The sequence below is a fragment of the Delphinus delphis genome, chromosome 3 (assembly GCF_949987515.2).
Source record: "Delphinus delphis chromosome 3, mDelDel1.2, whole genome shotgun sequence".
In the NCBI taxonomy this organism is placed as follows: Eukaryota; Metazoa; Chordata; class Mammalia; order Artiodactyla; family Delphinidae; genus Delphinus; species Delphinus delphis.
In genome coordinates, this window is record NC_082685.1 from 56,876,694 (window position 1) to 56,891,794 (window position 15,101).

A 15,101-nucleotide genomic window follows, 5' to 3' on the forward strand; every position below is an offset into this window, starting at 1 on the left:
GACATACGGGGAGACAGAGGCACAGAACCAGGAAAGGCTTTGCCCCAGGTCACACAGTGAGTAGCTACATCTAGACTCAGGAGAAGCCTCCCTCTGCACCTGGATGGGCTGGAAGTAAAGGATGAGCCCCAGTTTCCCAGACCCTCCCTCAAGATCATGGCTCAAATCCTCATCCAGAAGAGTCTACACAAAGCAGTGACCCTGCCCACTTCCAGCCCTGCTGGCAAGAGCAGGGGAGGGGGTACGGCTGGGCCACAGGGCCCACTCATGAGAAGGAGATGCCTACAAATGACAGCCCAGCAGTGGCTACATCCTCTGCATCCTCCCTCAGTCAGAACCAGGCCCCTCTCTCAGCAAGGGCTCCTGTGATTGCCCTTGGGATAACCTTGGGCATAGCAGCCTCTTTTTCAGCACCAACCAAAATGGGGTCCATGACGGTAATGGAACCCTGGCTGGGCCAGGGCTGAATGCCAAGTCAGCCACTTTCTGGGTCTCAGCTGTTCCTGCAACAACCCTATCCCCCCTCCCCACTCTCCCATGGCAGCTGGAGTGAGTTGTGAAAACACAAATTATATCATACCCCTCCCTCACTGGCAACCCTCCATCAGCTCCCATCGCCAATCTGGCCTCCTCAGCATGGCCTAAAAAGGCTCTGCCTGAGCTGGTTCACTACCCTCAGCCCATCCCCACCCCAGCAGCCACACTGGCCTTCTTTCTGCTCCCTGAGCTCATTCCCACCTCAGGGCCTTTGCACCAGCTGTACCCTTGGCCTAGAATGCTCTTTCCCTAGATCTTTTTTTTTTCCTATGGTTCTAGCCTGAACCAGTTTTTACTATGATGGTTTTATTTTATTCATTTTTTTTATTATTATTTATTTTTATTTTTGGCTGCATTGGGTCTTTGTTGCTGTGAGCAGGCTTTCTCTGGTTGCGGCGAGCGGGGTCTACTCTTCGTTGTGGTGTGCGGGCTTCTCATTGCAGTGGCTTCTCTTGTTGTGGAGCACGGGCTCTAGGCGCATAGGTTTCAGTAGTTGTGGCATGCGGGCTCAGTAGTTGTGGCACGCAGGCTCAGTAGTTGTGGCACACGAGCTCTAGAGCGCAGGCTCAGTAGTTGTGGCGCACGGGCTTAGTTGCTCCGCGGCATGTGGGATCTTCCTGTGTCCCCTGCATTGGCAGGCGGATTCTTAACCACTGCACCACCAGGGAAGCCCTCCCTAGATCTTTAAATGACTGCCTCTTCTGTCACTCAGGGCTCAACTCCAGTGCTGCCTCCTCAGAGAGGCCCTCTCTGACTACACAGCACTCTTTTACACTCCTTCATGGAGAAACATATCTGCTAAGCATCGTTTAGCAGACCTGAAACTCCCTTTTCTATTTGTTTCCTTATTTTCTGCCCATCTCGCTCACTAGGTGGTAAGTTCAGTGAGGGTGGGGACTATGTCATGTTCACTGCTGTCTCTCCCAGAGCCTAGCACAGTGCCTGGCAAACAGTGGACACTTTTTAAATATTTAGTGAATGACAACCTAGAGATTACCATCATCCCCATTGTAAGCAGAGGCTGAGAGAGGTTGAGGACCATGCTCAGGGTCACGAAGGTGGAAAGTGACAAGGCTGGCTTCTGCGTGGAACGACACGGGACTGTCATAGGGATAACCTCGTAAAGTGCCTTCCATGCTGGGATCCAAGCTAGGGACTGTGGGAAGCCCAAGGAAAGGGCTGGAGGGCCCAACATGTTCTCTAAGACAGAGGGCAGATGCACAGGTGCAGGCGCCCGCGTGCACGTCTGTGAGCAAGCGTATGGTACAGGCATTTGTGGGCACACACACACACATCCCACATATATTCAGACCCATAAACACACATAAACTGAGCTGGACAGTTACTCATGAGGTAGGCTCCTGAGATGGTGAGGAGCCTACAGGCCTAGGGGCAAGGTCCGGGGCAGCTAGACCTACATCACTGGGCAGCTGGGTGATTGGTTGAAACCATTCTGCTCTGGGAGCAGACGGGGCAGGGGAGGGACAACCCAGTGCTTCAGGCTAGGTCAGGTGGTGGGGAAGCCAGGAACCCACACTGACCACAGCCACAACCCTGGCATCAGGCAGCTGTGTGGGTTTGGGAGGAGATGGGGGAGTACAGGCCAACCTGGTAGAAATGGGGGCACAGGAGGCAGAGCTGGGATAGGGGACCCGTGGCACTGAGCACTACCCAGGACAGGCAAATCTAAGAGCCTGTGGGATGTCCAAGAGTGCCTACAGCCCAGGCAGGGTATGTAGAGGGGACAGGGAACAGAGAAAATCATTCTGGAATGTCAGTGTACAGGCAAAACTGAGACTACAGCTGTCCCAGGCAGCAGGGCTGGGAGCCAGGCACTCAGGTGTTGCCTCCAATGTGCTAGGGGGGCTTGGGCAAATGAAACCCTTCTCTGGCCTCATTCCCTGTGTACATCAGAGATTCCTAACCATTTCTAAGCCTTAGACCTCTTTGAGCATCTGATGGAACTCTGGATCTTGCTCCAGACAGACTCACACAGGTACACAATATTCTGAGTATTTTTTGAGAGGCTCATGGACCCCTACAGCCCATCCACAGGAACTGGGCATGAACCCCAACCTGGACAATCCCCAAGGACTTTCCACCTCTGACATTGTACACTCCGAGTTCCATGAACGCTACTTGGAAAAAAAAAAAAAAAAAGCTGGAAACCTTTCATTCTCAGACCTATTTTCTGCCCCCTGGGAACCTACCCTGAACACCCCCATTGGTTCCACTGCCCTTTCCCAAAATTTCTACTACACTAATTGACTCCCTAGCTCACCCAGATTTTAGCACATAGGATGGGATCTTCACACACACACAAACACACAACTGTACCCACATGGACAGTTAAATTAGACGATCAGCGAAAAGGGCTGGTGTGTTGTAAGTGCTCAGAACAGACCTTGGCCAGCTGTGCCCCACACCATTCATGGGGCCCAGGCTGGCCCAGACCTGTCCACTCCAGGCCTCCACAAGCACCTGCTGAGCCACTGACAGCACGAGCAACAGGGAGGTGACAGGAAGACCTCTCAGCGGGGCCCCTGGATCACACAGCTCACCATGCCCCCCCACCATCTCTGCCAGCCAACAAGTCTGGAGGTCAGGACCTTCCCGTCATCCCAGAGCTGTGAGCACACTCCGAGGCACAGATCAGCCTGGGCGTGTACCTCCTCCATGTCCCACCTGCCCGGGGCAGGGAGATGCCCCGGATAATACGGAGGGATGTCTACCCAGGAGCCTTGGGAACTGCCCTGCCTCCATTTCCCAAAGTGACCCTAATCCTTCTACCTACTTGGTCTTCTCAGCTTGGACCACCTAGTGCCTCAGATAGGACAGTCCAGGACAGTGGGTCAGCGCCCTAACTGTGCAGTCAGAAAGACCTGGCTTCAAATCCCACAAGCTGTGTCACCTCAGGAAAGTTGCCTACCTCTCAGCCTCAGCACCCTCCTCAGCAAAATGGGGGTGGTGGTGCTAACAACATCTGCCCCGCAGGGCTGCAGGGAGGACAAAGGAGATGGCTTGGCTGCGATGCTCAGCTCAGAGTCAGGCACAAGTGCTCAGGGAAGGGTGCTTTTCCAGAACCATCTCTCAGGTCTGCAGGGGAGGGAGCTGGCTGCCCACATTGGGGGCGGAATGCACAGTAGAGCAGCACAGGACACCCAGTGGGCCCCAGCAGACATTTGCCCTAGGCAGCCTGTCAGAGCAGGTTCTGAGGCAGCGGCTTCAGAAGCCCAGCCTGAGGGTGGAGGCAGGAGAAAGGCTCCTGTGGGGACCAGGAGGATGGGCCAGAGAGGGTGCCCCACCCTTTCCTGAGGCAGGTGAGGACCCTACAGTCCTGGCCCCACTAACACTCCTGCCCCAGACCCGGCTCCCTCCTAGCTTTCCATCTCAAGGCACAAAAGCCACACCAGGTACAGGGCAAGGGCCAGGGGTCTGGACCTCCCTTAAAAGGCTCCCATTCCCTTCAGGTGATGTTAATCTGGGATTAACCGGGAGCCCAGCACCAGCCTGCTTTCTTCCTCTCAGCCTGGCCTTGGGTTGTGGGCATCTGGAAGGCCTCCTTTCTCATGGTGGGGCAGGCAGAGGTTCCTGGGATTGGGTGTACATTTGCATCTTATCTGCATGTGCCCCGCAGCCTGCTGGGACTTTCAGGGGCCCCTGGGCCCAGCTCTGCAAAGGTCATTCTTTTACATCTCCCAGCTTACTTCACTCGCCGCCCCACAGCCACTTGGCACCTTCATTTGCTTAGCATTTGCATACATCTGCATGCTGGTTTGGAGAGCCCTCAACACTGATGAAATTCACAGCGTCTGCTGTCAAACCCCAAATCATGTTTATAGCTGGTGACTCTACCCCCAGTCAGCTTCCCTGCAGGGTGAGCCCTCAGTTATTTGGGACCACAAAGGACTAGGCTGTTCTGGTTGAGCTGGCTGCTGCCTGTCTTCCTGGAACTTCAGCCGGCACCTGGGACTCACTCTGCTTCTTGAGCCACATTTGAGCCATGAGCCTGCAGGCTGAAAGCTTAACCCCAAAAGCTACAATGAACTGACCAAGGGCAAGTCCTCCCAGCAAGTCCTGCCTTGGCTAAAAAGCCTGGGGAAGGGCAGACTCCAGGGGCTCAAACTCTGAGCAGCCTCCCCCCAGTCTGGTTCAACAGCCAGGAGAGATGAACCAAGAAACTTCATCCTCCCTGCTCCCTGCCCAATTTTCATTCACCCCATACTCTCGAGATCCTCACATTCTCTGTCCACCCTGCCTCTTCCTCTCTGCCTCCTTCCCTGAGACCTTCCTCCCCACCCTCTCCCCAACCTCTTGATTACATCACTCCACGTAACCCCTCCCTTGCTGAGGCTCCTCTTCTCCTCCCTCCGTCCTCTTACCCTGTCCTCTACTGTCTGTTTTAGGGCTTCGGCACAGGGTCTGACAAAGGTTGTGGTCTCCTTGGGCCCGGTTGAAGGTGAGCAGCATGTGGTGCAAAGTGAGCGGGTGTGAAAGGGTCTGTCCCCGTCTTTGAAACTGGCCCTCCTGTTCAGCCATAGCCCACTGACGGGAGATCTGGGGGCTGGTAAAAGTCTCACCCCTTCATGGACTGTCCATGCGATAGGAGTGTCCATGGGATAGGAGAGAAAGAGAGGAGTCAGGAATGACGCCAGTATTTCGACCCTGAGCACTTAGAAGGATGGAGTTGCAATTCCTGAGATGGGGAAGACCGGGTGGAGCAAGTTTGGGAGAGAAGATCAGGAGGAGAGGAGCTCAGCTTTGGACAAGTTGGGTTTGAGGTGTCCAGTAGACATGGCAGTCGAGATGCTGAGTGGGCTTTTGGAGCTCAGGAGAGAAGTCAAAATTTGGGATATAAATCTGGGAGCTGGCAGCATATAGGTGGTGCGTAAAGCCATAGGACTGATGAGATCGGCTCAGGAGTGAATGCAGATGAGGAAGAACAGCCATACAAGGGCTGAGTCCTGAGCACTCCAATATTGTGAGCTGCGGGTTGGGGAGAAGGAGACTGAGAAGGAGTAACCACGAGGTCAGAGGAAAACAGGACAATGGATGTCCTGGAGATCAAGGAATGTATTTCAAGGAAGAGGGAGAGATTGAAGGTGCCAAAGGAGGCAGATGAGGACTGAGAGTGGCTATTGGGTGTAGCAACATGGAGGTCATTGGTGACCTTGAGAAGAGCAGTCAGTGGACAACCCTTCTGGGGAGGTTTGCTGTAAAGAGGAGCACAGAGATGCAGTGGTAGCTGGCTGGAGAAAATGAGAGAGCCATCTTTTAAGACAGGAGAAACAATAACAAGATATCTGCTGAAAGCGACTTCCCTGGTGGCGCAGTGGTTAAGAACCCGCCTGCCAATGCAGGGGACACGGGTTCGATCCCTAGTCCAGGAAGATCCCACATGCCTTGGAGCCACTAAGCCCGTGAGCCACAACTACTGAGCCTGCACTCTAGAGCCCGCAAGCCACAATTACTGAGCCCGCGCACCACGACTACTGAAGCCCGTGCACCTAGAGCCCATGCTCCACAACAAGAGAAGCCACCGCCATGAGAAGCCCACGCACCGCAACGAAGAGTAGCCGCCGATCACCGCAACTAGAGAAAGCCCGCGTGCAGCAAGGAAGATCCCACGCAGCCAAAAATAAAATAAATAAATAAATGTATTACCAAAAAAAAAAAGATATCTGCTGATGGAATGATCCACTGGGGGGGAGCCTATAATGAAGGAGGGGGCATTTGCTGGAACAGTGTGCCCTCCGCCGCCCACCTTATAGGTTCCCCCTCTACTGCACAAGGGGACAGGATCTGTTTGCACAAGTCAAGGGCTGGCCTAAACCAGGAGCAGGGACACTTCATCCGCAGCAACTGGGGAAGGCAGAGCAGTGGGTACAGATGCTAGTGGATGGGTGAACGTAGCACTGGGAGTCTGAGGAAGTTCTAACTGCTTCTGTTTTCTCAAAGAAGTAGGAAGCAATGCCATCAGCTTTGAGGGAGGATTGCAGAAGAGGGGCTAGGGTTGAAGGCAGAACAGAAAGAGTGAAACAGTCATCAGGTAGGGGGAGAGGGAATGGACTTAGGACCCATGTGGGACTGCGGGACAGCACTAAGGACACACCCGAAGTTCATGGTTTTGAACGAAATGTGAGACCAGTCAGGGCAGTGGATTTTCTCAGCCCCATTCAGCTGCACAGAGGGAGCAGACCAGGCATTGCAATTACTCAGGGTTGGGGTTTTGCCAAGCAAGTATGAAGAAGTGAAATGAGGTAAGGGAGTTAGGGTCTTCAAGGGAGAGACTATCCTGACTTTTATAGTGGCAGCTGCCTCTGAGCCGGCCCCTGCCCCCACTCAAAGTCCCTCCGCTGCTGGTACCTGAAAGCTCACCATCCACTCCCTGCTGTGGGTTGTGTGTGGCCTTCCCTCTGCCCGCATCCCACCAAGACCTGGGGAAGTGAACTTCCCATACGCTGTTCCTTTGACCTGGAAAGTGCCTCAGACCTCACACACTCAAACCAGCATTCTCCACATCCTGTCCAAGCCATTGCATGACAGCCCTCCCCACCACTAGTCAGATACCAGTGCTCTTCATTCTGCCTCCTAATCTCTCCTTACTCCATCCCTTCTCTCCACCCCACACCTGCCATACCCCAGTCCCAGCAGGGCCACCACACCAACTCCATTCCCCCTGTGCACTCCCTCTGTGCGCCGTACGCAGCAGCCTAGAATCCAGTGCACCAGCATCTTGTGCTGGACCGTGTCACAGCCTCCTGACCATCCCTTTCACCCCGTTCGCCCCGCCAGTCCATGCCATCCTCCTCAGAGCGCCCTTCCCAGCACTCACATCTGCCTCATCACTCCCCTCTTTAAAACCCTTCAGTAGCTCCTCGTGCCCTTGGGGAAAGGGCCAGCTGTCAGCCCACATTCTAGGTCAGCTGTGGTCCAGGCCCCACCCCCTTTCTTCCTGTCTTGCCCCCCACTCCCTCTCCTCCCCCCCGACCCTGTGCCCCTCACTGCTTTCTCGGGGCTTCTTCCCCACACTGACAGCACCTGCCCTGAGTTGTGGCTCATCCCATCCACACCCCTGAGGCTGTGAACTCCTTGAAGGCGCCATTAGCATCTGCTTAATCACCCTTCTCCGGCCTATGTTCTGAAGGGGGGGTTCAGTCAGTTTTGCTGACCTGGAGTGCGGGTGACCAGGTGGATGAAGCTTCTGGAGGTAGGGAAGAGGGAGGAACAGGATTGAAACAAAGGGACTCCTTAGCCAAGTGACCTAACTTAGCACCACCTATTACAGCACAGGCTAATGACATGTGCCTGCTGATGGACACGACATCACCTATGGGATATTCCTGCCCAAAATATTTAACCTGACTCTACTCATGAGAAAGCAATAAGACAAACCCAGAATGTGGGGCATTCTACATGAACATTGACCAGGGCTCTTTAAAACTGACAATGTCATAAGAGACTTCAAAAAAAAAAAAAAGCAGAGAATTGTTCTAGATTAAAGGAGACTAAAGAGACATAACTAAATGCAATATGTGATTCTTTATCAAAAAAAAAATTTTTTAAGCTATAAAGAACATTACAGGGACAACTAGAGAGATTTGAATATGGATTACATGAGATTAGATGGCATCATTAAATTTCTTGGGTATGATCAACAGTACAGTTATTATGTAGAAAAATGCCCTTGTCTCAGGAAATTCATGTTGAAGTATTTAGAGCTGAAGTGCTATGATGTCTGCAACTTACTTTCAGAAGTTTCAGAGAGAGAGAGAAAAACAAATGTGGGCAAAATGTCAACAACTGGCAAACTAGGTCTCTAGGTGAAGGGTATATAGGTGGGTGTTCATTGTTCGATCAGATGTGACAAGACAAAAAGTTAGGGGGGAGGAAAGGGAGTGGAGGGAGACACTCTAAAGAGGGGAGCTCAGGGCTCCTGATGGCGCAGGACTCAGGTGAGGGCAGTCCTTACTGCAGCAGACAGCATGCTGGGCTGTGGGCCTGACCTGGACGCCGGAGTCCTCCTGGGCCAAGCAGACACAGCCCTGGAGTGGCTCACCACCTAAACAGGGTCAGGCTTACCTACGAGCAAACCAACTTAGGAGGACAGGGCCCTGCAGGAAACAGCCAGGTCCCAGGGAGACCAGCAGGGCAGCCCTCAGCCGGGACAGGACTGGCAGGAACAGGGGCCCTAACCCACCTCTGCCTGAACCGTAGCAAGGAGCTGGGTCTGTCCCAGGCCCACCCCCCTACCAAACACCCCTCAAGGGGTGACAGCCTGAGTGTATCCTCCCGTGTGAGGAGCCAGGCTAAATATGGAGCCCCAGACATAAGATGCCTCTCAAAACAGATTTTCCTGGAAAAGACCATCTGGCAAAGAATGTCTAGAGCATCGTCTGTCATGAGAGGCAGTGTTGTTCTCCTTCAGGCCAACGTCCGGAACGGGAATGCCTCGATCCCAGCTCTCTAGAAGATCCCAGCTTAGTGCCTCCGTTTTCCCCAAGTTCACTCTCTTGCTCCAGATGAAAAGGTGCTCAGTCCCACCTCCCTCCTAACTTGTACCTCCAAGGAAGAAGAGAATGAGATTGGGGACAGAAGTCCAAGCTTCAAGCAGTTCTGCCCATGTGCAAATCCTGATTCTGCCACTTACTAACCAGGTGACTCTGAACAAGCAACTTTTCCCTGAGCCTCGGTATCCACAAACTGGAAATAATGGGCATACCTCCCTCTAAAGGCTGGTCTGTGTAGGAGAGTACTTAGCACAGTGGCAGTGCACGATTCTGGAAGCTGGGCGAAGCAGTGTCCCCCCCACCCCTCTCTCAGTCCTATCAAGAGCAGTAAGCCCTTTGCAGGTAACTTTGCTCCCCTGCATTAGGAAACACTGCGGGTCAGGTCGGCTGGGGGAGTGCACACCCATAGCTGTCAGACCAGCAGCAGGAGGGAAGCCTCTCAGGCTGGCACAGGGCGCTCCTGGGATTACAGGGTACAAATCACCTAAGCATTGAGGTTTCAGCCCCTGCAAAAGGCACCAGCAGGGGAGGACTTCAAAGGGCATTCCAGTCAACCTTCTACCTTTAGTTGGGCCACCACCCACCTACTCATCCCAATGTGTGGGAATCCTCTGGTTCAGGCCACAACCTAGGGACCTGCCATGTTTCCACCAGGACCAAACTTTGCAGTAGCCTCATTCAAAAGCCACTGACTCTTACCATATGCTGGGGAAAAGGGGCTCTTGAGAGGGAAGGTGGGTATGACGTAAGAGAGGTTAGGTGGGTAAGGGAGGGCAGCTGGCCCATTTTGCTGATTCAGAGATCACAGGTCATAGAACCTGCAGCATCCCTGGGAGGTAGGGTTCCTAACCTCCCAAGCAAGGAGTGGAAAAATGACTATATCTGTCAAGGCCAGAGGTTGCACTTGGAGATGGTCCCAATGCCCCTTCCCCACTCTCCCTCGAGCTGCCTGAGTATCCCCCATTAAGCAGCTTTTGTTTCCAGGGTCTGGAAGAAGGAGCTGGAGAACCCAGGAAAGTCCAAATGCCTCTCCCCAAACCCAGGCTGCTCATCTGTCCTGGCCAAACCCTGAGCCCTCTCCCTGCTCCCCATTCACCCACCCATCAAGTTCAGCCTGGCTTATCCTGAGCCTTCCAGGAATTCTCAGGCCCACTTCCATTGTGGCTGGTGCCCCCAGTTCTCTCCCAGGGCACCCCAAGATGGCCCTAAGGTTAAGGGATGGGCTGAGGCAGTGGCCCCCTGGGCCTGTGCAGAGACAATGCCCCCAGTTCTGACTCAGGGAGTCCCCAGGTCCTCCAGGGAGAGCAAGAGTTGGAATACCTCCTCCTAGGAGGGGGGCCAGCTAAGCAGGTGGTCCCCACATCTGGACTCCCTGCCCCACCCCAGCCCTAGCAGTGACTACTAGGACGCCTCCCTCCCTGCGGCTGCCACAGCCATTATGTGCCTCCTGGCCTTGCCTGATGCCTGCCACGCCCCCATGCAAGCCCTGCTCCAGCGGCAGAGCTCAGAGCCGCTGAGGCCTGGCCGCTAAGCCAGGCTGTCAAAGTTGGGAAACTGGAAACAGAAATAAATCTTCAAAGCTGCTCCGTGGTAAAGGTGGTGGCCAGCAGGCCTGGCACCCAACACCCCAGGTCCCTGGCCACCAAGCTCCAATGGCACCCCATCAACGTACACATATGCACTCGGATTAGACAAACGGTGGGGGGCGCGGGGTGGGGGGGAGGAGATCAGGAGACAACTGGGCTGCCGGCCCTAACCCTCCCTGCAGGCTGGCCTGGGGCTCTCTAGCGGTGCCCTCTCTCCCTGGCCCAGACTCTGCCATCCCGGGCTTCCTCTTTCGGCCCCATCTCCATGACAACCGTATCCTTCAGATGCTCCAGCCGCCACGGAATTGATCTCGAAATGTAGCTTTGTTAGCAGACCCAGGCGGGCACGCAGGGCGGAGGGCGGCGCCGCCACCCAGCATGCTCCCCCCAACCCCAGCAGCCCCTCCCGGCCCCCAGCCCGGCTTCGGGAGGGGCGGGGTCCCGGAGCACGCTGACCCTGGGAACAAGGTGTTCCCGCACGGCCCGACTCACCGCTCCGGCTCCCAGTCGCTGGGTCCAGCCTCTCACGGTGGGGCCATGAGGAGGCCACCGCTGGACTGACCGTCCCACTCCGCCACCGCCTGTCGGGGCTCCCGCGCTCGCTGCTATCCCTTCAGGTGTCGGAGCGCGTCTGTGGAGAAGCAGAGCAGAGGTAGGGGGGACGGACGGCAGGAGGGAGGGAAGGAAGTAGAGAAGGAGGGAGGGAGGAGCGGGAAGGGCGGGGAAGGGCGGGGGGACTGCGGGCGGGGGGCGGGGGGAATGGAGCCGGGAATGGAGCCGGGAGGCGACAGCGGCCACGCAGGCCGCCCGCCCGCCTGCCCACCTGACCCAGCTCTGCACTGAGGGCCGGATCGCGCGCCCGGACCCGGCCGAGAAGGGAGGCAAGCCCTGTCCCGCACAAGCCCGCGCCGGCCCTTTAAGAAAGTGGGGGAGGGGAGCGCTGCGAGGTTTCGCCCCCGCTCCTAGCCCAGCCGAGCTCCAGCTGTCCTCTAACCCCGGGCCAGCCGGCCGGACCCAACACCCTCGGCAGGACCTTGGGGCCCCAGACCCTGAGCCCTCAGGAACCACCCTCCTCGAGGTGAAGGAGGGAGCGGGTCCTTGCCCTCCTCCCCTGGTCTGTTCGTGGTCCGGCTCCTTGCCCTCCACACCCCCGCCAGCGCTCGCGCACCGTGGCGCGCGCGCACACACACCGCCACACACACACCCCGCCACACACACACCACACACACACACCACACACACACACACACACACCCGCCCAGGGGAGACCCAGCCGACTGAGAGGAGCGAGGAGTGCCGGGATCACGGTGGATGATCCCAGAGAGAGGGAGGCTGAGCCCAACCTACTTAGCTACCTACTGAGGCAGACAGAGGGACAGACAGACCTGCGGTATGGGGTGAGAAGGGGGGCTTGGGACAGAGCTGGAAGGAGTGCAGTGAGGAGGGGTGCAGGAGAGAGGGACAAAGGGGAGAGACCCTGAGGGAGGGGAAGGGAGGAATACAGAGTCCCAGTACCAGGTCAGGAGCCCAGTACTCTGGGCTGTGGAAACTCTCTCCCGAGGAACCTGCCCCACAGACCCTGCTAGTCACCACCTGCAGACCTCCCCCCACCCCAGGACCCTAGCTCTGAAGAGAAAGTTGACAGTATTGTACCTGGGCTAAACACTAAAAAGAACATCCTGGCTGTGAGGCTCCTACAGGGCAAGGTTCCACCCCTCAGAGAGGTAATAAAGGGCCCCCACCCACAGGGATCTAGGGAGACCGGGAGCTGTGGAGAGGCAGGGCAGGTGAGCAGGCCCCATGCCATGGACAAGGGAGATCAGGTTAGGGTCAGGCCCTACCACAGGAAGCCACTTTCCACCTTTCTCCTTCCACTCCAGCCCCCAAGCACTGTTCACTTCACCCAGCTCCTTCCCACCTCCACACTTTTGCAAGTATTCCACCCTCTGCCCTGTCGGGCCTTGATCCTGCTGTGCTCAATGAACTCCTACCCAATCTTCAAATCCCTGCTTAAATGCCTCTTCCTCCATGAAGCTTTCTGCATCCTTCCCCCCACCCATACACACATACAGTTAGGGACCCTCTTCTTAGGTAGGAGAGGATGACAGAAGAGAGGATTTGCTGACCTATGAGGGGTGCCTAAGCTGTGCAGAGTGGCAGTAATTGGAGGTACAGGGTCTGAGCTGTGATCAGTCTCCTCCCTCTTCAAGCTGGGCTACAGCTGGAGCTGGGGTTTCATCAACCACAGTGACATTTCTGCTATTAACTGTGCATCTACTGGGTGCCCGAGTCCACACTAAATGCTTTCTATGTGTTATATTTAACCCTCAAAACAATCCTACCACCTGTTTTACAGATGAGAAAACAAACTCCAAAAGCATAAGCCAGGAGGTCTGATCCTGTAGACACAGCTGAGCAGTTCAGAGGGCACTCTGGCCACAGCCCTTCATGGCCCATCAGACCCTAGGACATACCCAGGGAGCCACTCTACTGCAGGGGCCCAGGATCTTCTCGAAGGACACAGAGGGATCATGGCTTCCCTGCTGTCCTGCCCTCTACCTTCTGCCCTCTGCTACCTGCAGGCAGAGCTGGGCGGCAGTTGGCAACCAGCAAGGGCGGGGGGAGGAAGTGGTGGTGACAGGGCTTTGCTCCTTATCCTCAGGACCCATGACCTCAAGTCACAGCTGGACCACATTTCTGAGTTTTCACTACCCAATGAGGATGGTCACAGCCCCTCTTGTGGGGCAGGGATGAAAGGAGTTAATGTGCTCGGTGCCCACCCACCCAAGACCCGGATCACAGATGCACCCAACAGGCCTCTCCTTCTCTCACCCCCACATCCAATCCCTCAACAAATCCTATGGGATTTACTTTCAAAGCTGTCTCAAATTGGCCACTTCTCATCAGCTCCACTGCCACCACCTGCCTCAAGCCGCCATCCTCTCTCACCAGGATTATTACTGTAGCCTCCTAACTGGTCCCCCTGCTTCCACACAGCCCCAGTACCAACAACCCCAACACTGCAGCCGAAGGGATCCTGTTCAGTGTAAGTCAGATCATGTCATTCCTCTGCTCAAAATCCTCAAATGGCTCCCTTGTCACTAAGACTCAAGCCAAGCCTTATAATGGCTACAAGGTCCTACTGTGATCTGGCCCCAGTCACCTCTCTAACCTCACACCTCTCCAGCCACACTGGCCTCCTCTCTGTTCCTCTAACACACCAGGTACACTCCCCACCTCAGGGCCTTTGCACTTGCTATTCCCTGTGCCTGAAACACTCCTTCCCCAGGTAGCTGCATGACTCACTCCTTACCCCCTTCAGCTCTCTGCTCAAATGTCACCTTCTCTGACCACCCGACCTGAAATACCACCCCCTCCCTCACCCACATCTTCCCTTCACCTGCTTTCTTTTCCTCCATAACGCATATTTGTATACTACATGTTTACTCGCTAATTCTGGTTATTGTCTGTCTCCCTCCCACCACTACCATCACTGGGCCATAAGCTCCAGGAGGGCAGGAAATTTGTTCCGTCACTTCTGTAGCAGTGCCATCGTCTTCCCCCGTCACGGCACATACCACACTGTGCCATTACTCTCTGGACTGGATGGTCCCAGAGGGCAAGGGCCCGAGGTAGGGAAGCTGTGCAGTGAGGAGCAGGTGGGGAGTCAGAGTGGCCAGAGGTGGAATCCTGGGAGCCTCAAACTCTTGTCTTTACATCCCCAACGTTACCTGCAACTCCTGTGTTAACTGGGAGGAAGTGTAAGGTGCAAAGACCATGCTCACTGGCAGCCCGTGGCTGTGAGGATGATTCATCCATTAATTCAACAAACATTTACTGAGCACCTACTGTGTGCCAGTATGCCAGGCCCTGAGGTGGGGGGGAGGGGGAGCAGAGCCCAGACAAAGTCCCTCCCTCCACAGCTCACAGCCTATCAGATGATTTCCCAGGGGAAATATCTCTGTAGGTGGAGCTTCCTGGGGCAGACAGCTTATCTACTTCACCCCACTTATCACAAGGTGAAGTCAAATTTTAGGTATGGATTTTACTAGTTTCCTGCCTACAATCTCACCCAGACTGTGAACTCCAAAAAGGGGCATGGACTGTGTATCTAGTTATTACTGGATCCCCAGCATCTAGTCAGGGCCTGGAGGGTAGCTGGAGCTCAGTAAGTATTGGATGGATGAATGAATAAATGAGTAGTAAAATAGAAGCAGGCCCCTGAAGAAGGTGAAGATTTGGGCTTGCAGCCAAGAGGCGAAGGCAGGGCACTGCCTGAGCAAGGTGAGGTAGAGGGAAGGTCCCCTGGAGGGGAGCAAGCCCATGGGCGGGAGGGAAGGGGGACTGCTCAGGCTCTGAGAGCTGCCTGTCCCACACCCTCCCCCAGCAAGTGTGGCCCTGCCAGTACTGGTCCAGGGCTGGTGGACAAAGCCCCACAAGGAGTGCCAGGGACTTGCAGTGCCTAGAG

At 55.4% G+C, this 15,101-nt stretch overlaps 1 protein-coding gene across 3 annotated transcripts in view; it reads right to left on the reverse strand.

The window, feature by feature from the left end:
- Positions 1-11,256, reverse strand: part of PSD2 (pleckstrin and Sec7 domain containing 2) — a 50,173-nt gene extending 38,917 nt beyond the window's left edge. For 2 of the 3 annotated variants that reach the window (XM_060008736.1, XM_060008735.1), the window contains exon 1: positions 11,126-11,248. The gene's annotated coding sequence lies outside the window, so the exon portion shown is untranslated. Of the gene's footprint in view, positions 1-11,125 lie in introns of all 3 variants that reach the window. The other variant, XM_060008738.1, reaches the window with a different exon arrangement.
- Between the last annotated feature and the right edge of the window lie 3,845 nt (positions 11,257-15,101).